This window comes from Polypterus senegalus, chromosome 1, assembly GCF_016835505.1.
Source record: "Polypterus senegalus isolate Bchr_013 chromosome 1, ASM1683550v1, whole genome shotgun sequence".
NCBI lineage: Eukaryota > Metazoa > Chordata > Cladistia > Polypteriformes > Polypteridae > Polypterus > Polypterus senegalus.
In genome coordinates this window covers 17,729,453-17,756,692 of record NC_053154.1, presented here as the reverse complement: position 1 = coordinate 17,756,692, position 27,240 = coordinate 17,729,453, and the positions used below count along the sequence as shown (strand labels likewise).

Genomic DNA, 27,240 nt, shown 5'->3' with positions numbered 1-27,240 from the left:
CTCCAGTGCTCAGTGACTTCCTAAAATATGTGTCATTACTTTAACATGGCTTTCTCATAGCTTCATTTTAGTTTAATCCTGATGCTCTGTATATGCATTTAATTATCATTTTCATTGCATGGTGTCTCCACAATCCATACTAACCCCTACTTTCTCTTCTGTTCTTTTTCCAGTTTTCTGTGGTGCCAATCTGCGCCACCACCACCTGATCAAAGCACCGTGATGTCCCTTCACTGATGGATTAAAGGCCAGAAGTCCACGTAACCATCATCATCAAGTTCTTCCATGAGAACCCTGAATACAATGAGGACTGATTGAGGTCATTTATGTGAGGTAGAATTCCTAGAGGGTGCTGGGTGGTCTCATGGCCTCGGAACCCCTGCAAATTTTTTTGATGGCTGCCGAGCATGGAGAGCCTGCTTCAAATTATCCCATAGATTTTCAATGATATTCAAGTCAGGGGACTGTGACGGCCATTCCAGAACATTGTACTTCTGCCTTTGTAGATTTCGAAATGTGTTTTGGGTCAATCTACTGTGAAGAATGGACCTCCCTATTTCAGGTAGCTGGAAATGCTTCTGGCAAGCAATTCCACAACACTAGAAATGTTCCTGGGTCTGATATAAAGAGAAAAATCATTGGCTGCAGTGCCTTCTGAGAAATTTGAGTAGCTTGGTTGAGCATTTGGTCTTTCCGTGGTAGAACGTCTTCCTGGGGGGTCAGGCCAATTCCAAAATGAGACGCCACCATTTTATAGTCCCCTGGATAGAAGGGGCAGAGTCAGTTGCATTCATTGGGAAGCTTCTCTGAACTCTGGATGGTGTGGCAGACGGCCGGGATATCTTTATACTGGAAGGACCAGGGGAGAGAACATATTCAGAGCATTGCCTCTCCCAGATGGATGGATGGCAGGCCCCCCTGGGTTGCAGTGGTGCCTTGGACTCCCAAGGGCTCCCTAGGAGTTGGAGTTTGGTGCAGCCCTGTTGGGTTCCATGGGCACTGCCAGAGGGTGCTGCAGGTATTGTTGAGCCCTGTGTGGCAGCACTTCAGCCGCACCCGGACGTGCTGCAGGAAGAATGTCATCGAACACCTGGAGCTCTCCTGGGGTCCCATATAAAAGGAGTCAGCCACCACTACTCTGGGAGTGAGAGTCGGGGGGAGGAGTGAAGGCAGAGAAAGAAAGAGAAAGAGATACAAGAGAACGGAGAAAGGAAAGTGCTGTGTGCCGTGCTGAAGTGCTTATTAGTGCTTGGGACTGTGTTGTACAGGTGGGAAACTAGGGAAGGCGTTTCCCACGAGGCAAAAGAAAATCAAAAGTGTGTGATGAATTTGTGTCCCGCGTCTGTCTGTATCAGGTTTGGGAGGCCGGAGCGCCCCTTACAAGCCACAGTAGAGAAAGAGACGATACTGTTAACAATAGCACCCCCTGGTGTCATATCTCTTACCTCATTCTAATGGCATACAGCAGATTCAGAAAGCATTCCGACCCCTTCACTTTCTGCATACTCTATGGTGTTGTAGATTTAATTTTAAATGGATAACTTTGCCATTATTGATCATCAATCTACACTTAATAACTCATAATGATGGAAATGTTTGCAGTTTTATTGAAAAAAAAATCATTCCTAGAAATACAAATTCCTGTGGAACTTCCAAACTGTGTTTGCTTTATGCCTCCGTGAGATGTTTCTAGAACTTGATTGGACTCCACCTGTGGTCAAATGAATTGATCGGATATCATTTAGAAAGGCACACATGTGCCTGTGTGGAGAAGGTTCCACAATTCACACTGCATGTCCAAACTAAAACCGAGTCCTGAAGTCCAAGGACGTCTCCGTAGACCTCCGCGATCAAACTGTGATGAGGCACAGATCAGGGCAAGGGGATCAAACCATTTCTAAAATTTTGAGTCTTCCCAGGAGTACAGTGACCTCAAATAATTGAGGAATGGAAGACGTTTTGAGCCACCAGGACTCTTCCTAGAGTTGACTGTCTGGTGATACTGAGTTACTGCACAAGAAGGGCTTTGGCTAGGGAGCTGACCAAGAACCCCAATTGTCACTTTAGCAGAACTTCAGAAGTCCTCTGCTGAGATGGGAGAACCTGTAAGATGGTTGACCATCTCAGCAGCACTGTATTAGCTTAGAAGTTAATGGACGAAAGCCACTCTTGAGTATGACAGCCCACTTACTGTAGAGGCTGACAGACTGAGAAGAAAACTTCTCTGGTCTGATGAAACAAAAGTCAAACTCTTTGTGCCAGAATGCCAAGCCATTTTAACTGGTGATATCACCTGCCTGATACCATGAAGCATGGTGTTGGCAGCATGGTGCTAGAAGGGTGCTTGTCAGCAGTAGGGACAGAGAGACTGGTCAGAACTGAGGGAAGGATGACTGCAGTCAAATCCAAAGAGGTCATTGAAATAAACGTGCTCCAGAGTGACCTCAGACTAGGGTGATGGTTCACCTTTCAGCATGACAATGACCTGAAGCATACAGCCAATACAATACAATGGCATGGCTTAGCCCATACCCCATAGAACATCTGTGGAGATCCCTGAAGATGGAAGTTTACAGACGCTACCCATACAATTTAAGGGAGTTTGAGAGGACTTGCCAGGAAGAATGGAGGTAAAGTGCCCAAAACTTATAGAGTCTTAACCAAGAAAAACTCTAAGCTGGAATTGCTGCCAAAGGGGCTTCTACCATGTACTGAATTAAGAGTCTGAATACTTTTTTATTTTTGCCTTTGGGCCAAGGCAAAGCCCTCACTGACTCACTCACTCACTCACTCACTCACTCATCACTAATTCTCCAACTTTCCATGTAGGTAGACGGCTGAAATTTGACAGGCTTATTCCTTACAGCTTCCTTACAAAAGTTAAGCAGGTTTCATTTCGAAATTCTACGCATAACGGTCATAACGGTCGACAACGTCCGCCATGTTGAACTTTTTTATTTATGGCCCCATCTTCACGAAATTTGGTAGGCGGCCTCCCTATGCTAACCAAAACCGATGTACGTACTTATTTCAATCGTATGACACCACTGTCGGCCGCCATATTGAACTTTCCAACGTCACTAATTCTCTAAATTCCCGTGTAAGTAGAAGGCTGACCCCATCTTCACAAAATTTGGTAGGCGGCTTTCCTGCGCTTACTGAAACCGATGTACATACTTATTTCAGTGGTATGACGCCACTGTCGGCCGCCATATTGAACTTTCCAACTTCACTAATTCTCCAACTTCCCGTGTAGGTAGAAGGCTGAAATTTGGCAGGCTCATTCCTTACAGCTTACTTACAAAAGTTAAGCAGGTTTCATTTTAAAATTCTACGTGTAATGGTCATAACGGTTGACAACATCCGCCATGTTGAACCTTCTTATTTATGGCCCCATCTTCATGAAATTTGGTAGGCAGCTTCCCTGCGCTAACCGAAACCAATGTATGTACTTATTTCGGTGGTATGATGCCACTGTCGGCCACCATATTGAACTTTTCAACGGTCTTTGTTACTTATGGGCCCATCTTCAAGAAATTTGGTACGCGAGTTCCCAACGCTAACTGAATCCTACTTACGTACATATATACGTCCATAGCCTGCAGCTCAGTCACCGTGTGAGGCGGCATTGGGTCCCCCATCCCAACGCCTCCCACGTTGTTGGCTGCCTGCCCATATAAGGCCGATTGTCGTTCTGGTCTCTACATTCCCTTCCTTGATTCGCCATGGGATTCACGTCTCCCTGCTGATAACTACAGCCTTTTTATTTAATCCACGGCTTCTCCGCTGTTTTATTGTTCATTTATTACGATTATAGTTATTGTGTAGGTATTTTAGACTTACTTTACATTGTTCAGGTACCCATTTCCTTTATCATTCCAACCGTACCCCCATTACCATGTCTATCGAGGTGATCACCATCGATCAAAGAACTGTCACTTACCGAGTGGTTTCCATGCCCGGAGATGGCACCTGCCTTTTCCATTCTCTTTGTTACATATTGCACGGCCATATCAGGCTCACTCTTGATATCCGGAGGAACATTGTGTCTTATGTATTGAATGACTGGGACAGGTTCAAGGTGTGGACTGATGACGGTACAGGAGATAATTAGACTACACAGGAGCACTAGAAGAGTGAAATGCTTAAGCCCTTCACCTATGGTTCTGCATGTGAGTTGATGGCTGCTACTGAATTGTTTGGTTGTCGCTTTCAAGTGTACCGAAATGACCAAATATTTTACACCTTTGGACAACCGCCAATGCCTCTTAAACATCTTAGATTGACAGGTGACGATTTAAGTAGTGGACACTTTGATCTTTATGAATGTTTAAACTCTCAAAAGCTGGATGTGAAGTTATCGATGAAACCGGTTGTATGCTTACAACGCTTGACAGATGCCGAATGTCACTTCAACACAAGTCCTGCAAATACTGTCGTAATTGAAACAAACCATGAAACTCAAACCGATTATGACAGCAGCAATCCAAGCTGTGAGATTTGAAACAAGATTACTGTTCACATGGCCAACTGTACGTTGCATGCTCAAGAGTAAGCTCAGCGCACAGCTTGGTCATATTACAACCGGAGGGCCAAACTGACAACGTGGTATACAAAGAAATCCTTAACAAATAATTATTGGTATATTTTCCCTCAGTTTAAAAAGGTTTAATTTTCTTCTTAATAAAAATATTAAGGCAGTACTTCGCCGCTGCGAAGCGCGGGTATTTTGCTAGTCTAATACATAAAGCAGAGTTGAAGTATGTATGTATGTATGTGTGTATGTATGTTTGTTTGTCCGCCATACAAGTCTGCACTGGGCGTCCAATTGACACCAAACTGGGGATGGGATTCCTTTGTGACCAGGAGAATGTCATGGGGTATATTTGGTTTGGAAAAATGTTCGTGGTGAACCGTAGGGCACCTTTTCACTGACACAACGTTTGGCACACGTCCCCGTACTTATCATCGACAAGATGGCTGCATGTTGCAACAGACGTTCACCGCGGCGCCATTCAGCAGCAGCTTTGGTCTCTGGGTGTACCTCTTTACCCATGTTTCTTTAAATTGCCACGAGATGGTGGAAGTGTCCAAGTATCAGAAGGTCGACTGCTTTAATTGGGTAAAGGGGAACTGCCGTATGGATGTAAAACGTGAACGACCCAGTAAGCGTGACCGGCTGACACATCTGCGTTTCCGCACGTCACACTCCCACACGCACTGATAGTGCTGTATTTCATTAGCCAATGTCCGTTATATGCAAGCACGTTTGAACAGAGACTCGCCTTAAAAAGACTGCATCCTTCCCCCACCATTATCCCCAAACGCAGCACAGGTCCGACTCATAGTACCATTTCAGTGTTGCTCTTTCTGACTGACTGGTACTATTTGTTCGCTTCCCGACGTATTGTAAATAACGTAAATTCATCTCACTGTGGTGCTTATTCCGTACATAATACAATGTAACACATTATAATTGTCCTGCTTTTCGCTAATATACCCATGCCACGAAAAAAAAAACGTAGAATTGGAAGGTCCACTTCAGATGCCACAAGAAAGTCTATTTTAAGGGCGTCTGAAACACCACAACAGACACAATCCAGAGTGGAGGAACTTACAATAAAATGTGAATCAGAAAACTGTTTGTTCTATTTCTATGTTCTGTTTCTTTCATTTGGGAAATTCACTGGTTATAGATTCCTGGGCATCGCCGGGTACTCCTGCTAGTAGATAGATAAATTTGACATTCGTGCCCGTGTAAGATGAAATCTACAACACAATAAGGTGTGCTGAAAGTAAAGGGGTCTCAGAACCTTCTGATTCCACTGTTGATAGTACATGCAGCTGAGCTGCCAGTCTTCAAGTCACTAAACAAAAGAGTTTTTTATTGTATATAGCAAATTTCATACAACATGTTACTATGCAATTAACATTGCTGCACGCATGAAGGCTGATAATTTGGAATCAAGCTCTTGCGGTTATATTTAAATGGCACAACTGTGTGAATGTTTGTGTTTTAGTCAGACATGCTGGGTGTTTCTTTGTGAAAATGTGTGGAGCCTCCGAAGGCAGCAAATGGCAAGCAAGTGCAAACATGAACAAATTCAAATCTCAGGGAAAGCTCAAAGTGTTTTTTTTTTTATATTATTATTTTGAGCTAGTACAATGTGTAAATTATTAGAAAAGTGTAGAGAGAGAGAGAGAGAAAGAGAGAAAGGCTGTCGGCTCCTACGCCATCAATCAAGATGTAATTAGGCTTATTGACTTGTCAGTACAATATGTGATATTACTCACTATAAATGGCATTATATACTGTAAAACAAAGATTGGATGACTTTATACAAATATACAAAGACAAATGAGCAATAGAGTTAATCATTTCTCCCTTACTTCCTTTCCCAAGATAGTATCATTCATCTTCCGGACTCTGAACGGTTGTGCAGTTCCACCCCAGGACGAGAGGGGGAGCTGACACTATCAATATCTTCTCTTTTTCCTGTAACACCGAAAAGCTGCTCAATGAAGACACCTAGCCCCGCCCATAGAAGGCCCCGCCCCTCTCAGCACTGACACCGGAAGGCGGAGTCACATACCGTCCTGGCATTTGAGGAGGACAGAGCTCCAGTTTTTGTGGAACTTAAAGGCTGACTGAAGACACCTTTAGTTTTGTTTTGTGGGCTCAAATTGCTGTCTTATTTGTTTCAAGTTAAAGGGGTGACCTGGCTGACCCTCAGGTATTTTCTTTGTGTATTCTGGTCTGCCTCCCAGTTACGTTTGTCACAGGAGGCTGGGGTCCTTACCCAGCTGGGACACCTGGAAGGACCGGGAGGTGACATTTATGTCCTCCGGGCCACGAGGGGGCAACCACCCTGGATCAGGAGAGAACCACGGGAGAGGAGCAAGGAGATTCCAACCCGTTGGGACCTGTGGCCACCGCCAGGGGGCACCCCAAACCACAACATTTACTTCCACCACATCCGTGAAGATGGAGGAAGATCCTTCCAGGGATGCCCAGAGTGCTTCCGGGTGCAAGGGCAACCCTTCCGCCACACCAGGAAGTACTGCCGAAAGGACTTCATCAGGCACCTGAAGCACATCCAGGTGGAAATTAAAGGGGCTGCCTCGCTACAATCAGGAAGCTTGAGTTGGGAGTGGGAGCAGGACAAAGCTCCAGTGAGGAGAGGAAAGGTGGCCACAGACATTGGAATAGAAGCCCGGAATGGGGTGATTGGTGCTGGGAGCACTGTGTGCTGTGTGGGACTTTATTTGTGGATTAATAAACGTGTGCTTTTTATATAAAGATGTGGTCTCCATCTGGTGGTGTCTCACACATTACAATGGATATCAGCGTGCTGCACTACGGAGGAGTCTACGCCACTTAGTTCACGGCTGGTACTGAGAGTACAAAAAGCTGCAGCCCCGTGGTCTTGTGTGGCGGCTCATTTTAGAATCCGTATTCCCCTCACGCATACAGTCATTTGTCACTTTGGGAATTCATAGCCACACTCGGCTTGTTAGAATCTACCCAGCTCATTATCACAAGCAGTGCCTTATTACAATTTCAGGGAAAACTCTCCAATTTATCAGCCTCCAGATTTCAAAGTGAGCTCTCTGAGGTAGAAAGAGACTTCATTTGGGTGCAGGTACTGGTAACACTGGTCAACAAGCATTTTGCTACTGGGATTCTTTCACCTGTACCTTAGAAAATTTCACTTGCTGATTCCAAATCTGAAAACCATTTTCATGAAGCACGTCCCGTTTATTAGTGATGATGTTCCAGGTCTTGGACAACGAGGGTGACTGGACAGTAAAGGCGGATAACCATTTTGATTAATACCGGTGATTCCGCTAGGGGTGCCTTTGAGATAAACGAACTGGCCACACGTTACTAACAGCTGTGAGTTGTTTACCTTGTCATTATTCATTTAATTTAAAAATTGCTAACTTTTAATTAGTGGAAAAAATATTTGTTACTGATTACCAAGTCTTATATGATTCTAAAACATAATGACACAACTCAGACAGGACGCTGCAGTAGGTAGTCGGTTTTCTTTTTCTTTTCTCTCTCCTCCACACTCATGCTCCTATTATATATAATGGGGACGTGGATCAAGATTCAAGAGTTTTATTTATTGTCATTTCATCCATATACAGTAGTGCAGCATACAGTGAAACGAAACAACATTCCTCCAGGACCATGGTGCTACATAAAACACAGGACAACGAAGAATCCACGACACATAATATATAACAAGGTGCATGTGAGACAAATGTGCAAACGTGTGCAACACTGCAGAACAGAACACATATATCAGATATCAGTCCGGTCCATGAGTGTTACACATTCTGGTGGTGATGGCCCGAATGCTTCGGTACCTTTTTCCCAATGGCAGGAGTGTAAACAGTGAGTGTGAAGGGTGTGTTGGGTCATTCACAATGTTGGTGGCTTTGCGGATGCAGCGTGTGGTGTAAATGTCCATGATGGAAGGAAGAGAGACACAGATGATCTTTTCAGCTGTCTTCACTATCTGTTTTAGGGCTTTATGATCCCTGACTGTGCAATTTCCAAACCAGACAGTGATGCAGTTGCTCAGGATGCTCTCTATGGTTCCTCTGTAGAATGTTGTTAGAATAGCTGGTAAAGATGGGCTTTTCTCAGCCTACGTAGGAAGTAGAGCTCCTTGTGGGCTTTTTTTGGCTAAAGAGCTGGTGTTGTAGGACCAGGTGAGCAGAGGCGGCCTTTGGAGGTGGCGACTAGGGCACTCGTCCCAGGCCCTGCAATAAGAGATTCTTTTGTCACCGTCAGCTCATCATACAAATATGCGGGGCCTCTGCAAGATGTTCAAATCCGTTATAGACTGAAATACGGTACGTGGTGGATTTCTTCGGAAACCACTCATAAACGAGGATTTGTTACTTTAGAAGCCTTATCCTGGCATCTATACCAATAACCAAGGAAGCTCTTAGCACGACATTTTTGGTTTCAAAATACCGTAATAATTACGCCCTTCAGTTTCGGATTCACACTGGGTCAACAAAGAAGGCGACGCTAATACCATGCAGGAGTCTCGATAAATGGTCGATAAATGTAAGCGTGCGGTTTTGGAATTGTCACACAAAATTGAAACTATTAAAATGTTTATGAAAAGGCAGAGGCGCTTCAAGTATTGTTTCAATTTACAGAGTAGGAAGAACAACAGGAAACGATATAAAGCGTGATGCTGACATTAAAAAACGTGTCGAAAATGGAAACCACTGACGGTAATGTTACTCTGTATTAATGTTAAAGTTCTCCGGTATTGTATTTTTCTCTTTAAATTCGTTTCTGTTATGTTTTGTTAAAATATTGTGATGTGTGGGCAGCTTGTGATGCACTGTGCTGGTGCAGGAAGGGCAGAATGAATGCTGTAAGTGATGGGACTGTGTGAGGGGCTTCTGTTCTGTAAGGGGAGGACATGAATGACAGGAGAAGTGAGGAGAAAAGGGAAGGTGCTGCCGGAGGAAGTTGGTTTCAAAATACCGTAATAATTACGCCCTTCAGTTTCGGATTCACACTGGGTCAACAAAGAAGGCGACGCTAATACCATGCAGGAGTCTCCAAATGGCCTCATCTCGACTCTTCCTTCTTGTTGAAATATAGAGCGAGATATCATGTTTCTTGCTTTTGGGTGAAAAGAGTGGTCCTCGGCAGGGTGTTGGTGAGTGTTCGTTTTATTACAAGTGTTCTGGTTCTCCGTAATTAAATAAATTTGCCGACTCCAGTGGGTTCGGCAGAAATGACTGTTATCTAGTTTGTTAATTTTACGTGCAAAATGTTTCTGAATCATTAATTAAGTTGGTTAAAGGCCACTAAACCAATATAAGAACAGTTACAATACGTAATGTAATCAAACGGCCAATGGTACCTACATAAGGCACCATGTTTTTTAACAATAATAAGGCGTACAGCATTAGAGGAGGACAAGCCCGTGAGCGTGGTGATATGGTATACAGCCTACACTTATGGCTCTCGGCCCCGCATATGACACTCGCCCAAGGCCTCGCGTACTCCTACGGCCACGTCTGAGGTGAGGTTCTCTGCCAGGTGGAAACCCAGGGATTTGGTGCTATTGACGACCTTCACAGTTAAGCTGTCAATGTTCATTGGCAGATGGTCACTCTTAGAAGTGGCGATTAGCTGCTCCAGATGTGGACGACTCCTCACCTGTGCACTTAAGCGAGGACCACCCGCAATCACAAAGCACCCGGGAACCACTCCGGCCACATTAACACGGCCCCTCTTTATCTATTTCAAAAACTGGCCTTTTCAATCTGAGCTGTGGACCCGCTATACCACACCTTGATTAACTGTCACTCGATTAACCGTCAGTCTCTGTTAACTATCAGGGACAAAAAATAACGCAATGCAGTAACACTGCGAGCTCTGCACATTGGAACAACTCTACCGTCTGCTAGCGCGTAGTGTTCTTCACCAGCACCAGCATTTTGAAATCCCAGCGTCAGTTACGCACCTTTAGTTTTAATAGCGTTTTGTAGCTTTTCTCTTTTGTTATAATTAATCTACTATACGTTGTTATGGTCGATAAATGTAAGCGTGCGGTTTTGGAATTGTCACACAAAATTGAAACTATTAAAATGTTTATGAAAAGGCAGAGGCGCTTCAAGTATTGTTTCAATTTACAGAGTAGGAAGAACAACAGGAAACGATATAAAGCGTGATGCTGACATTAAAAAACGTGTCGAAAATGGAAACCACTGACGGTAATGTTACTCTGTATTAATGTTAAAGTTCTCCGGTATTGTATTTTTCTCTTTAAATTCGTTTCTGTTATGTTTTGTTAAAATATTGTGATGTGTGGGCAGCTTGTGATGCACTGTGCTGGTGCAGGAAGGGCAGAATGAATGCTGTAAGTGATGGGACTGTGTGAGGGGCTTCTGTTCTGTAAGGGGAGGACATGAATGACAGGAGAAGTGAGGAGAAAAGGGAAGGTGCTGCCGGAGGAAGTTGGGGATAGATAGATAGATAGATAGATAGATAGATAGATAGATAGATAGATAGATAGATAGATAGATAGATAGATAGATAGATAGATAGATAGATAGATACTTTATTAATCCCAAGGGGAAATTCGCATAAAAGAATAGTAAAAAGTAGTAAAAATTGTGTCCTTTGAACGAGTCCACATAAAAGAAAGTGGTAGGAGTGATCAGTGAAACAGAGAACAAGGTAGAAAGATAAAGTCGGACACGGAAAGGCTGCCACTTGACAGGTGGTGCCTGAGTCATATTTCAATAAGCAGGAGTGTTTGCGGTAGACAGCGAGAAAAAGACAGAACGTGAGGGGCAGGAGATAAACTGATTGGCAGGGAAAGCTTTCTTTGATTGTCCTGGAGATGTGCTTTGTAACCCAGATAATAATAAAGATTAAGAGGAGACCTGACTGAAGTGTTTAAAATTGTGAAGGGAATTAGTGCAGTGGATCGAGACGGTGACTTAAAAATGAGTTCATCAAGAACACGGGGACACAGATGGAAACTTGTGAAGGGGAAATTTCACACAAACATTAGGAAGTTTTTCTTTACAGAAAGTTCAAGTTCAAACTTTATTGTCATGTGCACAGTAAGGAAACATGTTTCCCTGTACAATGAAAAAAAATGTGATGATTCACGCTTAATATTTTCAATCTGAACCAATATAATTCTTTTTAGCTTATTGATCCCACAATTTTTAAGTTGAGGCAAATCATTTAGAGTGCTTGGGTGCAATTCACTTGTTTTTTTTACTGAAGTAAATCTATTTTTTAAGTTTTTCTTCTTTTTTGGCAGTTGGAAAGCCATCAAACTGGAAAGTTCGACGAAAGAATATACAAACCGCCCCTCAGAACAAAATACGATTTTTACGTTTATTTCCTCCACCATAACTTAATTTGGTACAAGCAATTTTTTTACTTTGATTGAGATCTGAAACCAAATATTTCAAGCTGCAACACTAAATGACTAATCTTAAGTTGCTTGAAAGAGAAAATGTACGTTGAATGAACAACATCAATGTTAGACTTTTTTCAGTGACAATGAAATTCTTTCTTTGCTGTCCACACCAAATGACAAAACCAACATATAAAGATAAACATAAATAATAAGTAGCTGATAGATAATAAGTAACAGAGGCAGCATGAAGTATAAAAACAGAATAGAAGTATAAAGTGTAAATGTGCAGGTAGGTGTGTGATGGACAAGTCAAATACAGTTGTTTCTTTTTTGGAAGAAATAAGCGGATAGGACTGGCGAGCTTTGTTGGGCTGAATGGCCTGTTCTCGTCCATACTGTTCTAATGGTCTAATGGAGTACAAGACAGGACGCCATTTGTTACAGAACAAAGACTCCAAGTAAAACATAGCAAACTCCAGTACCTCTGAGTTGTGTTTCCTTATTATGCTGGTCGCTACAATATAATATGAATTAATTCATTTTGTAAAACACATCAGACAAAATGTCAAGATAAAGAATATTGTTTAGTCTTTATGTTACACATATTTTTGCAGAGGTCAGAATGAAAGCAGCCTTTCACTAAAATCCTAATACAGTGGTACCTCGGTATACATCCTTAATCCATTCCAGATCCTTTGACTTATACCAAACAGGACGTATACCAAACAAATTTTTCTCTTAAGAAATAAAGGGAAAATGATTAATCTGTTAAATCCGTTAATGAAAAAAAATCCTATTGTTATTGGCATATTATACATTGATGGGGTTGTATAGCATAATTTAAACACTGCTTAATACTATGATACATAAATACAAAAGCAATTCGATGAAATACCGTATATGCTCCAATAAACACCGAGTCTCTTATTGTCGCCGGTCTCTAATAAGCGCCGGGCTTCAGAGGGGACGCGCCAAATAGTAGCCGGTCTCTAACAGTAGCCGGGTCTTTGATATTTGCCTACTAGCGTACATTGTAAGCGTCTGTATCTTTGCGTGTGTATATATAAGAAATACGGATATACCGGTTTCTAAAACTGCTTTATTTTCGTGCCGGGTTGACCAAAATACGGACAAACCTGGAAGAAGATGAAGACGATAGTGAACTGGACAGCAATGAAGCCGTCATTCGATTTTCGGACAACGAATAGCAGCGAAAGGTACAGAAAGACATTGCCATTTATCTTTAACAGTCTTACGCAGCATGTGAAATTCAAATAAAGTAGCTCTTTGTAATATTAGCCAATATTTTTGCATACCAACATGAACCGACACGCATGAAAAAAATATTGCGTTCTGAAAGTTTTTTTTTAATAATGGCTGGTCTCTAATAGCAGCTGGTCTCTATTAAGTGCCGGGGGCCAAGACATGTTTTGCAAGTAAACGCCGGGGGCCACTATTGGAGCATATACAGTAAATGAAAATTTAACCTCACTTTACTTTTTAATAACGTCTTTGTTTTTCACAATCGTAGATACCGTCGTTCTTGGCATACGGTATGCAGCAGCCAAGTCCCGGATACGCATGCCACCTTCATACTTTTCAACAATCAATTAAAATTTACGTGAAAAAACACAAAAGCACGTGAAAATTCACACAGTTACAGCACTGGTTGTTCACTGAATGCTAGCAACTGGCGTACTGACGCTCGTGGGCAGTCGTGGTTTTATCTCGAGAGAGGTAAACAAGGGTAACGCGCAGTGTTCTAGCACGCGAGTCGTATTCCAAACAAAGGTTGTATACCAAGCAAACTTTTTCACGTCCAAACAGAACGTATACCAAATTGGACTTGTTCCAAAGTGGACGTACTGTATACCGAGGTACCACTGTATTATATATTGTTTTGTAAATAAATATGACTATTCGTTAATCTACAGTATATCATTTTTAAAGTAGCTGTTCTGTTATCCGTCTTTTCTCTTATACGTCATGGCCTTGGTCCCCACCCCTGACAAATAATCGAGGTTTTACTGTACTTACAAGAAACGTCTAAATCCACCCGAGTGCATTTGAAAAGGAATTTCTCTGGACTATGTTCTCCGGCCTGCCTTTATAGGATAGAGGGGCGGTCCCTTAATGGTAAAGAAGGACTGGCCCCGCCTCTTGGGGGATCCACCCACAAAATACAAAAAGCATAATTGAACTTCACAATCCACATAGTTACTACGTCAAAACTGCATGGAATAAAATGAGTTGATAATGCCTAATTATGTAACACCCGACCCCTTACCCAACCGGAAGCCACACTACCAGGACCTGTGCCCTGCATGAATTACCGAGAAAACTTACCGATACCAAGCCGTACCTCTGACAAATAATATTTTCCCTCCTCCCCAATCGATGGTTCAAAGACTGGCAAAGCAAAAGCAGATATGTAAAATAAGTGTAGGAATATGTTAAATGAAACACAATGACAGATACAATAATACAAATCTACAACATACAATATATCTATATATATCCCTCCACCAAAGCAGCAAATCAAAGTGAAAAGATCGCTTATTCAATAACAAAACCTCCCGTGCCCATGCACACGTATAACAAACACAAAATACAAATAATATCAATGAATGAGTACTGAATGACAATGAACGTGAAATTGAGTCCGGCTAAATCACTGTCCAGAATACGGATGACTGATCAAAAACGAATGTGTTTGAATCTCCCGAATAAAACAGAACAACCTCACAGTGCTTCCTCGGTGAATGGTGGGTAATAATGTCCAACCCCGGGGTTTCTGGCGATGATGGTGCTGTCGTGATTCTGGCGAAATGAGAAGCAAACTGGAACAAGGTGCGATGTAAATGATGATGATCGGTTGTCTGTACTTGAAATCTCCGTCTCCCTCCTTGTCTCTTTCCTCTTTCCCTCCTGATCGTTTAAATATTGATGAGCTGGATGTAACTGGCAAAACTCCGGTACTGACGTGTCCAGGGGTCGCTACCTCCCCGCAACATCCGGGGCCGACATTTAAACAGACACATATTAGTGCTGTGACGAGACGCGACTGGATGCAATATAAACAACAATGCCTATGTGGCGCCGCTACAATGAGATAAATAGATGAACAGAACTATATTATAAAAGCAATGTAAAACAATGAATGATAAAGAAGATAAAAAGAAGCACATTAAGCATAAAGGAAGAACCCTGGCTTGGTGATAACAATTACCGTTATGTTGCATCTTTCTATAGTGAATCCTATTTCAAAAATCTTTCATATATCGAGGCTACAATATCAATTTTTGACATTTTTAAAAATTGTGCCCTGTGTTGGCTGGGATTGGCTCCAGCAGACCCCCGTGACCCTGTAGTTAGGATATAGCGGGTTGGATAATGGATAGATGGATGGATGGATGGATTTCACTAAGGTTGCACAGACAGGTTAAGGGCCCCCCTTCAGGATCGCAAAGCAAGCTGCTACATTGTGGCCTACAGTTCAGTATCTTAGCTTCTGGGCCACTTTTTCCCATAGATAAGTTTGCCATAAAAAAACAATGTCACCCTTTGTTAAGACCCATTTATGTAACTCGATTATCAGAACATCATATCAATGCTGTTACACTGCCACGCCTTGGCAGGATTAGAAGAGCTACTGCATGTTACGTAAACCCATGGTAAGAGCTTTTCATTAAAAGCGCATTAGTGTCCCACATGGCATCAAAGGGCTTATTCTTCTACACTTTGGTCATCCCACAGCCGGCGCTTTGTGCCGCTTCAAGTGTTGTGGTTTGCTCTGGAGTGCAGCGTGTTGATTGAAATAGCTTGATGGGAGTACATGAGGAAATTTTCTCTTTTTAGACTGGACCATACATTAAATCTGCAGATGCATTCGGATGTTGTGGGAATCAAAGAATTGCAGCTTCTCTCTCTCTCTCTGTGATTTGGATGGCCATACTTGGTGTTCCTTGTTATTGTCTAACCCTCCTGCGTCTACTGCATTGAGCGGGAGTCCACATTATTGTCTGATTTTTACTTCTGCGTGTTCTTCAGAATTTGCTTTCTTGTAATTTAATGTCTTTAATTTTGTTACTTTGAATTGTAGTCTAGTTTGAGATGCAGGAGCAGGAGTTTTTAGACATAATAATAATAATAATAAAATAGTAATAATTTTTGTAAACAGAACCAGATACTTTGTAGTTACTGGGGCGTCCACCTGCATTTTGGATGTTTACTTTAAAGCATTTTAGACACCTGAATTTTACCAATCATTTCAAAATTTTGTTTAGAGAGGATAAAAAAAAGGATAATTGCTTCTTGGCAGCAATGCACTTACTGAATTAAAAATGTAGAAAAACAGGATGTTTGTGAATTGTGTGTATTTTTTTTATAGTCCTGCAGCTCTCGATTATGTAATGAAGTATTCTACTGGTTATTCCATTGATTAATCGAGTAAGCAGATAATACAGTAAATACTTTTGCTTTATTAAAGAGCAATAGTAAATACATCCATCCACCCATCCATCCATTTTCCAACCTATTGAATCCGAAGGGTCTGTTGATGCCAATCCCAGCCAGCACAGGGCACAAGGCAGGAACTAATCCCAGGCAGAGCGCCAACCCACTGCAGGGCACACACACACACACACACACACACCAAGGACAATTTAGGATCGCCAATCCACCTAACCTGCATGTCTTTGGACTGTGGGAGGAAACCCACGCAGACACGGGGAGAACATGCAAACTCCACGCAGGGAGGACCTGGGAAGCAAACCCAGGTCTCCTTACTGCAAGGCAGCAGCGCTACCCGCTGCGCCACTGTGCCACCCAGAATTATTATTATTATTACACGGTCCTGACATTGCACTGCCCCATAATGCTTGGAACCCAGCAATGGCAAGTCTGTTATAGCTGTCATATTTAGGACTTTGTCTCATATCCCTTGCATGCAATGATTGCTTAAAGTCTTTTAATAATAATATCCATCCATCTAGTATCCAACCCACTATATCCTAACTACAGGGTCACAGGGGTCTGCTGGAGCCAATCCCAGCCAGCACAGGGCACAAGGCAGGAACCAATCCCGAGCAGGGTGCCAACCCACTGCAGGGCACACACCAAGCACACACTAGGGACAATTTAGGATCGCCAATCCACCTAACCTGCATGTCTTTGGACTGTGGGAGGAAACCCACGCAGACACGGGGAACATGCAAACTCCACGCAGGGAGGAACCCGAGTCTCTTTACTGCGAGGCAGCAGCGCTACCCACTGCGTCACCGTGCCGCCATGGTTAATACACAAAAGAGAAAATACTGTAAGACAGGTCTGTAAAAATTGGTTTCCTTTTTAGAAAAATCAACATTTTTTATTTCTTAAATTGCATACAATAATACAGTATCTGTCAAAAATAGATCTATTTAGTGCAGGCAGTGTGGTGTAGTAGTTAAAGCTTTGGACTTCAACCCCTGAGATATTGGGTTGAAATCCTGCTTCCCACACTGTGTGACCACCAGCAAGTCACTAACCCTTCCTTTGCTCCAATTGGAAAACCAAAAAGAAATGTTACTGATTGTATCATAAATGCTGTATAAAATTGGATAAAGGTGTCATCCAGGTAAGCGAATGTAATGTAATGTAATAATCTCTGACTTTTTACTAACACAGTATGTTAAAGCACCAATGGTGGTAAAGCCTGTCTGGATTTAGTATTTTGTAATAATCAGGATAGAATTGAGGGTGTAGAGGTGATTGGACCACTAGGGTCACGTGACCATAATATCACACAGTTCTCAGTGTTTTGTAAGAGTGCGGCTGCAAAGACTAAAATTGTGAAGTTTAACTTTGGTAGAGCAGATTTTGAGCAGATGCGACAAAGTCTAAGGAGGATGGACAGGGATAAGCTTTTAAGTGTGGAGGCAGTCGAGTTGCAGTGGAACAGGTTTAAAATGTGCCTTAAATGTATTCATGTTATGTTTTGAAGCAAACATCATGGAGGTGTTATCCATTTCTCCGTACACATACTCTTGTGGAAATTCTGCATTGCTCGATGTAACATGTCTAGAGGAGTGCCAGCGATTTCCTTTTCAATCCTCCCTTTTACTTCAGCAATGGCTGCAGGATGTGTGCAGCACACTTGATGGAAAAAAATCACAAACAGTGAGATCTGGGGAGGCCTTGGAATGTCACCGTTGCGTGAAACAAATCGTCAAAGAGCTGCCATCGATTGTCGGCTCCAACTGGGGACTTCCTTTTTAAGGCTGATTATGCACCCACGTTGTAATCGCATGAGCTGACGGGACACGATCGTGACGTCCTAACTGATAATGATGCTGAAATTCCTATTGTGCTGCAGTCGCGCTATCACCATTCTTATAAAAGGCTTTCACTGCAAACGCTCATTTCCCACCACTGCAATGCTCCATTATAACTAATGGCAAGGAGATCTAAACAAACAACTGTCGATGCCCCAGGGTTGCCAACACCTAGTTCCAAAATTTCCCTGCGCCACCCTGTACCACTGTGGGGCAGGAGGGAGTGCTGTCATTAACTTTGTCTCTTCTTTCCTTTATAGTGCAGAGCTGTTGACAGAGGAGATGACACCTAGCCCCGCCCCCAGCAGGCGTCAGAAGCCCTGCCCCTTCCAGGAGTGGGCCTATATAAACACGGAGCCACAGAATGGCGGTCATCTGATGACAACAAGCCAAGAGATGAGGCAGAGCTCTCTGCGTTTGCTGTCGTGCGGGACGCATATAAATGCTTTGCTTTGCGTCCTCCAGGATGGGACTTTTTTGTTTTAATTATTAATTATTAAATGGGGTTGCATCTGGGTTAGCGTGCCAACAACTGCCCTGCCTTCCATTGGCTTTTTTTAGTTAACAAGGGATATTAGGGAAGATAAAATACAGTAAGAGAAGAATAAAGCAGATAAAGTGAAAGACGACCCAAAGAGAGTATTTTAGTAGTAAAAGAATAGTCAAGGAGGAGGTGAAGTTCATCAGGAATAGTAAAGGGGAATTAAAAGATACAGACAGTGAAATAGCAGACACTCTAAACTCACATTTTTTCTGACGTCTTCACATGTGAGGTAGTGGATAACCTCTCAGTGGTAAACAGGCAAACCAATAGGCCTGGTCTGATGGTAAAACAGAGCAGACTGCAAACATCCCGGCTAAAAATGGGTGAAGTGGTGGCTCTGAGGCTAAGGATCTGTGCTGGAATCCAGAAGGTTGCCAGTTCGAATGCCAAAAGAGATCCTACTCTGCTGGGCCCTTGAGCTGTAATTACTCCAGGGGGTGCTGTACGATGGCTGACCCTGCGCTCCGACCCTGAAGGGTTTTGCGAAAACTAACAAATTCCTAATACAAGAAATTGTATAAGGTGAAATAAAGAACAAATTGAACAATTTCTGCACCAGTTATTGTTGGACACAGGTCAGATGTTTACTGAGGGATACGGAAAAAAAATACTGGAATCAACAGGACCAAAAACAATAAGCCTGGAGCTTGTAACAATACAAACATGATGCAACTTGCTAATAAAAGTTGTCATTGCACAAAAGTGTCGAACACTGCTCAATCTAAAATGTTGCGTCTTTGCTAGGATGTCATTATTCAGGAGCTCCACACAATGCAAAAAACAGCATACTATTCCAATGAAAATTGTACTTTTAAGATAAATTTTGACTTTCACATACAGTATAATTATGGATGCCATGCTAATATAAACTTTTCTCAGTGTTCTGAAAATCATAGAATCAGAATCTGAACTTAACAGCAGATTTATGAACCCATCACTAATATTTATTTGCATGGAAATAAATAAAGAAGGTCCCTCCACATTGCAAGGCAGGATTAAAGGTGTGGCTCGCTACGTGAAACATCCACCGGAGAATTCCGCCTTGGAAGTTTGCTCCTATTATTAAGGAAATTATCCAGTGCTTTATAATTTGGGACTCCCCAGTCTTTTCTAAACTGGTTCAACTTTTCACATTTGTTGGTTGAAATCAGTTAACACTTCTCCATAGTCTACACAATTATGCCTCCACACTGGATTTTGAACCCGGAACTTGAAGCTCGAAGCTGATGTGTTTAACCACTTTGCTATCTTGACTGCCAATCTGTGCTGTTAGTGGACAGTTTCAACTACGACCCAAACTCCAACAGCGACTACTAAAGTGACCCCTTCTTGGAGTTGACGGGCATCTGCAAGAGTGAAAGGGATGGTCTACAGGACGGTCGTGAGACCAGCATCGTTACAGTCAAGTCAAGTTTATTTATAAAGTACATTTAAAAAACAGTCAAACGCTGACCAAAGTGCTGTTCCATCATAAATAAATAAACAAAATTTATCACATAAATTTTAAATAAATTAAAGAAAAATAAAGTAAAATAAATTAAAAAATAATAGCTGCAAGATGACAATAAAAGAATGGACAAAAATGTCTCCCTCACGCCATCGATTCAAAAGCCAGCGTCAAGAAGTAAGTCTTCAATAATGACTTCAATGTGACTAAAGAGAGGGCTGTTCTGATGTACTCCGGTGAACTTCTCCACAGACAGGAAGCAGCTACCTAAAAAACCTCTCCGTTTGGGGTGTATATTTTTCGAAGACCCGAGAGGTAAAAGGCACAAGTCCATTTAGGCATTTAAAAACTAATAAAATTTTAAAATCAATTTGAAAATAAACTGGAAGCCAATGGAGAGAAGCAAGTACTGGAGAAATATGGTTACGTTTGCGAGTGCAAGTTGAAAAAACAGGCCACAGCACTCTGACCCATCTGTAAGGCGAGGTAAAGATGTCTGAACAACCCCTAGGTACAAACTATTACAGTAATCTAACCTGGAGGTTATGAACGTGTGAACTTCTTTTTCAAGATCATTTTGAGGCAAAAAGGCCCTGACCTTTGATAAAAGTCTCAACTGATAAAAGCCACAGCATTTATTGAATTTAAAAGCTATGGGGTTGGAGATGGTGGCACTAACAAAAAGACAAGAGACAGAGCTGGAGGTGGCAGAGTTAATTAAGATTTGCATTGAGTGTGACGAGGATGGACAGGATTAGAAATGAGGACATTAGAGGGTCAGATTAAGTTGAACGGATGGGAGACAAAGTCAGAGAGGCGTTGGTTTGGACATGTGCAGAGGAGAGATGCTGAGTATATTGAGAGAAGGATGCTAAGGATAGAGCTGCCAGGGAAGAGGAACAGAGGAAGGCCTAAGAGAAGGTTTAATGCAAATCACGTCTAAAAATTTAGGTGACTTCACATCCTTTGAGGCATTCATTTTAAATATTAAAACTGATTCCAACACAATTATAGTGCTAGTCTACAGACCACCAGGGCCATATTCATTATTCATGACTGAATTTAGAAACCTTTTATCTGATTTGGCTATAAATTATGATCACGTAGTACTGATGGGGGATTTTAATGTACACATTGATGTAGAAACTGACACTTTTAGCAAATGTTTTATTTATTTGTTAAATTCAGTAGGATTTTGTCAGATTGTCAAAGGTCCAACTCATAATCATAACCACATATTAGACTTAATTATAACTTACAAAGTTGAAATTCAAATTTTAAATATTACTCCATTAAATGAAGTTATTTCCGATCACTTCTTAATTACATTTGATTTAGTTCTGCCCTTGCCAACGCACTCACAGATTAAAACAAAGACAGTGCGACATCTAGATTGTAATTCTGCTTCAAAATTTATAGATACTTTGACTAAGTCGAATGTAATTGTGGAAAACCATTTAGATCAGTTAACATCAAATGTAAACGTGGAAAACAATTTAGATCAGCTAACATCACATTATAATGTGACCTTGAGAGATGCTCTGGATGCAGTGGCGCCCCTTAAAACAAAAGTGATCAAAGCACATAGAAACTCTCCCTGGTTTAATGAAAACACTCGAGCCCTTAAATTAGAGTGTCGAAAACTGGAGTGCAGATGGAGAACAACAAAGCTACACGTCTTTCAAACTGCATGGACAGAGAGTGTAAATAAATATAAAAAAGCTCTTTTTAGAGCTCGCTCAGAATACTATTCTACAATAATAGATAGTAATAATAAAAATCCTCGGGTCTGTTTAGAACAGTTGCTAAATTAACTAATGGCAATTCAGATCAACAGTGCAAAATACCGTCAGATATTAGCAGTACAGACTTTATGAACTTCTTAAATGAGAAAATTAAAAATATAAGATCCCAGATCTCAGCATCACAGTACAAACCGCGTACTAGCTTAGCAGATCCTGTCTCAAATTGCATTCAGCATATTAATAATTTTAATCCTGTAACTGAGCTGGAAGTCTTAACTTTAATTTCTAAAATGAAACCCACTACTTGTTCCCTGGACCCAGTGCCAACAAAACTAGTAAAAAGTGCAATGGATGTTCCTGCAGTGCCTATTCTAAACATTATCAATAGTTCATTATTGCATGGCACAGTACCTGATGGACGGCTGGCAGAGTCCCCTGTCAGAAGTAGCTTCAACTCCCACCTCCGGCAGAACTTCAACCACGTCCCGAGGGAGGTGGGGGACATTGAGTCCGAATGGGCCATGCTCCGTGCCTCTATTGTTGAGGCGGCTGACCGGAGCTGTGGCCGCAAGGTGGTCGGTGCCTGTCGTGGCGGCAATCCCCGAACCCGTTGGTGGACACCGGCGGTGAGGGATGCCGTCAAGCTGAAAAAGGAGTCCTATAGACCTTTTTGTCCTGTGGGTCTCTGGAGGCAGCTGATAGGTACCGGCAGGCCAAGCGGAACGTGGCTTCGGTTGTTGCTGAGGCAAAAACTCGGGCATGGGAGGAGTTTGGAGAGGCCATGGAGAACGACTTTCAGACGGCTTCGAGGAGATTCAGGTCCACCGTCGGGCGTCTCAGGAGGGGGAAGCAGTGCAGTGTCAACACCGTATATAGTGGGGATGGTGCGCTGCTGACCTCGACTCGACGCTAGGGTCGGTGGGAGGAGTACTTCGAAGACCTCCTCAATCCCACTAACATGCCTTCCAATGAGGAAGCAGAGCCTGGGGACTCTGAGGTGGGCTCTCCCATCTCTGGGACTGAAGTCACCGAGGTGGTCAAAAAACTCCTTGGTGGCAGGGCCCCGGGGGTGGATGAGATACGCAACATCGCATGGACATCGGGGACAGTGTCTCTGGATTGGCAGACCGGGGTGGTGGTCCCCCTCTTTAAAAAGGGGGACCGGAGGGTGTGTTCCAACTATAGAGGGATCACACTCCTCAGCCTCCCTGGAAAAGTCTATTCGGGTGTTCAGGAGAAGAGGGTCCGTCGGATAGTCGAACCTCGGATTCAGGAGGAACAGTGTAGTTTTCGTCCTGGTCGCGGAACAGTGGACCAGCTCTTCACCCTTAGCAGAGTCCTGGAGGGTGCATGGGAGTTTGCCCGACCGGTCTACATGTGTTTTGTGGACTTGGAAAAGGCATTCGACCGTGTCCCTCGGGGAATCCTGTGGGGGGTGCTCCGGGAGTATGGGGTACCCCCTGATAAGAGCTGTTCGGTCTCTGTACAACGGTGTCAGAGCTTGGTCCGCATTGCGGCAGTAAGTGAGCCCGTTTCCAGTGACTCCGCCAGGGCTGCCCTTTGTCACCGATTCTGTTCACTTTTATGGACAGAATTTCTAAGCGCAGCCAGGGTGTTGAAGGGGTCCGGTTTGGTGGACTCAGGATTGGGTCACTGCTTTTTGCAGATGATGTTGTCCTGTTTGCTTCATCAGGCCGTGATCTTCAGCTCTCTCTGGATCGGTTCGCAGCTGAGTGTGAAGCGGCTGGGATGAGAATCAGCACCTCCAAATCCGAGAGCATGGTCCTCAGCCGGAAAAGGGTGGAGTGCCCTCTCAGGGTTGGGGAAGAGATCCTGCCCCAAGTGGAGAAGTTCAAGTATCTCGGGGTCTTGTTCACGAGTGAGGGAAGAATGGAGCGTGAGATCGACAGGCGGATCGGTGCGGCATCCGTAGTGATGCGGGCTCTGCATCGGTCTGTCGTGGTGAAAAAGGAGCTGAGCCGTAAGGCAAAGCTCTCAATTTACCAGTCGATCTACGCCCTACCCTCACCTATGGTCATGAGCTATGGGTAGTGACCGAAAGAACGAGATCGCGAATACAAGCGGCTGAAATGAGTTTCTTCCACAGGGTGTCTGGGCTATCCCTTAAAGATAGGGTGAGAAGCTCAGTCATCCGGGAGGGGCTCAGAGTAGAGCCGCTGCTCCTCCTCCGAGGAGTCAGATGAGGTGGCTCGGGCATCTGATCAGGAAGCCTCCTGGACGCCTCCCTGGTGAGGTGTTCCGGGCACGTCCAACCGGGAGGAGGCCCCGGGGAAGACCCAGGACACGCTGGAGGGACTATGTCTCCCGGCTGGCCTGGGAATGCCTTGGGATTCTCCCGGAAGAGCTGGAAGAAGTGGCCGGGAGAGGGAAGTCTGGGCCTCTCTGCTTAACCTGCTGCCCCCGCGACCCGACCTCGGATAAGCGGAAGAGGATGGATGGATGGATGGGTCCTTTCATCGGATTGGCTGGCCCAGCACCATTTCAGCTGTTGAATGGCCAAATGGGGGAGGCAGCTTGATGGATGAGGTCTCCAGGACTCTAAACAAATCCAAATCATATTATGTGATATGATCTACTGTTAAATTCTACTCTGTACTTCAAAAAATGTTATACTGTATTGAGGATTTGTTCTGTTCTGTGTATTGTATTGTATTGTATTGACCCCCCTTCTTTTTGATACCCACTGCATGCCCAACCTACCTGGTAAGGGCTCTCTCTTTGAACTGCCTTTCCCAAGGTTTCTTCCATTTTTCCCTACAAGGTTTTTTTGGGAGTTTTCCTTGTCTTCTCAGAGAGTCAAGGCTGGGGGGCTGTCAAGAGGCAGGGCCTGTTAAAGCCCATTGCGGCACGTCTTGTGTGATTTTGTCCTATACACAAATAAATTGTATTGTATTGTATTGTATTGTATGGATGTGGTGAGAAGACATGCAGGTGATGGGTGTAACAGAACAAGATGAAGAGGACAGAAAGATATGGAAGAAGATGATCTGCTGTGGAGACCCCTAATAGGAACAGCCAAAAAAAGAAGGAGAGCTTGTGACGATGCTGGTCCCCTACAGACTCCCTCTTCCCACATGGGAGTCTGCTGAACCAACACCATTGATAGTTATGACAGAGCTGAGCTGACAAATCTCACTGATGCCAGGTGATGGTGTTAAATGGCCAGGTGCTTTTATTAAAAAAAACTAAACAATCCAACACAAAAGTAAAACCAAAAGTGTCCATTGTGCAGTGATCAAAAAAAAAAAAACACAACCAAATCTATAAAATCAGTGAAATGTGGAGATAAAATCAACAAATAAATCTGTTAAAATAGAGGTTAAAATGCACTCTTCTCTTTACCTGATCGCAGCCCGCCACCTTCTGTCTCCCTGGCTCACCCATCACAGGCGTTGCCAGCGGAGCCTCTGCAGCACAAACTCCATTCCGCCGACACCCTGCCGTCACACTGCGCCGCCAGACCGTCTGAGGTCGGCACACCTCCCGTCTTCCTTCGCGCTCATGCAGTCGCTCCTCTGATCTACTGGGAGATCTTACGTCCCACTCACCCCACTCTTGTCAGTGGAGCAAACCAGCCCCTAGAGCGCCTCAGCCTGCGTCCCCTTCCGGAGCCCCAGCTTGAGCTGCCTTCTCCTTCCTGATGTCTGGATCATCTCCCATGACTGCCTTTTCCGTCCTTTAACCCACTTCTATTCTTTTCTTTCCTCTCTTTTACATTATTTATATCTCTTTTATGTTCTTCCATCACTCTGTGCCGGCCCGTATATATTCACACCTGTCTCCGTGGGCGCAGCCAATGAAGCAATTGAGAACGATCGCACCGCGACTCGCCCCAACTCCCTCATTAACTCCCCGCTGTCGTGCAGTCGCGCCCACGGAGAGTGACACAGCTTTATGGATTTAAAACCTGGCCATATTTTATTGTAGCTGCGGACCCGCTATACCACAGAGCTACTTAAACTAAAACACTCTGCTTCAACATGAATCTCAATGATCTTTTGAGGCATCAAAGGCAGATAATAGAAACAGACGTATGGCTCTCAGCTGGCTCAATCATCTGAAGTGCTTTCACAGTAATAAATGTGTGCAGCTGCAGACGAGTCCACACTGATAGCCTCAGAAGCTGCACTCCGTCCAGCAGCCTGGACCCCCGTGCTCCCGTGAAAGCAAATCCTTATAAAATTGCATGTATTACTTAGTTACACTTAGGACAGCACTACAATCATGCATGTTATACACATCACTGATGATGAAGACGAAAACGAGAAAATACAAAAAGGTAGGCCTGCTCCATAAAAAAATCACATCTAGAATTGTGTTAGCAGATGTCAACCACCCATCCATCCATTATCCAACCCACTATATCCTAACTAAAGTGTCATAGGGGTCTGCTGGAGCCATTCCCAGCCAACACAGGAACAAATTCCTGGGCAGGGTGCCAGCCCACTGCAGGGCACACACCGGGGACAATTTAGGATCGCCAATGCACCTATCCTGCATGTCTTTTGACTGTGGGAGGAAACCCAGGCAGACACGAGAAGAACATGCAAACTCCACACAGGGAGGACCTGGGAAGCGAACCCAGGTCTCCTAGCTGCGAGGCAGCAGTGCTACCCACTGCGCCACCATGCCGCCTATTGGAGTCATACAACAAACAAATGTATAGCCAAGGCCAGTGGACACATTTATTTGATGTTATCATTATTTATTTTTTACTTTTCATGAGAACCTCACCTGTCCCCCCTGACCGCACGTCCCTGATTCTTGTGGCTCTTGTCTTTCTTCTGTTCCCCCTTCTGTCCTGTGCAGGCTCCTTTTCTATTAACGCTCCTAAAGGGGGCACAGGTGTGACTGCTCCCTCCCTCCAAGGAACGACTGAGGCACCTGTCTGACGCACACCTCCACAGTCACCCATTAGTCGTCCTTGTAGCGAAGTGCGTTTGCGTTTCCACCCACGCCTGACTGAAGCCCGCACATTCAGGGCACGGTCATTTATTTTAAAAATCGGCCACCTTTTGCTGAGCTGTGGACCTGCCATATCTACACGTGGTGTCAGCTAGAATCTCTGCAGGTCATTCTGACCTGGAGGAAGGAGCACCAGCTTCAGATCAACGTGGCAAAGACGGGACCTTCTGGCTAACCCAGCCCATCCATCTATTCAGCACCTTTCAGCTTGACCATTCAGCTTGACTCATTATCGTTAACACCCAGCAAGTCAGTACACAATGGTGGGGTGCTGTGA

General features: G+C 43.7%; 1 protein-coding gene across 2 annotated transcripts in view; it reads right to left on the bottom strand.

Moving 5' to 3' along the window:
* Positions 1-27,240, bottom strand: part of LOC120523249 (lamin tail domain-containing protein 1-like) — a 167,509-nt gene that overhangs the window by 126,802 nt on the left and 13,467 nt on the right. The gene's annotated exons all lie outside the window — the stretch shown is intronic.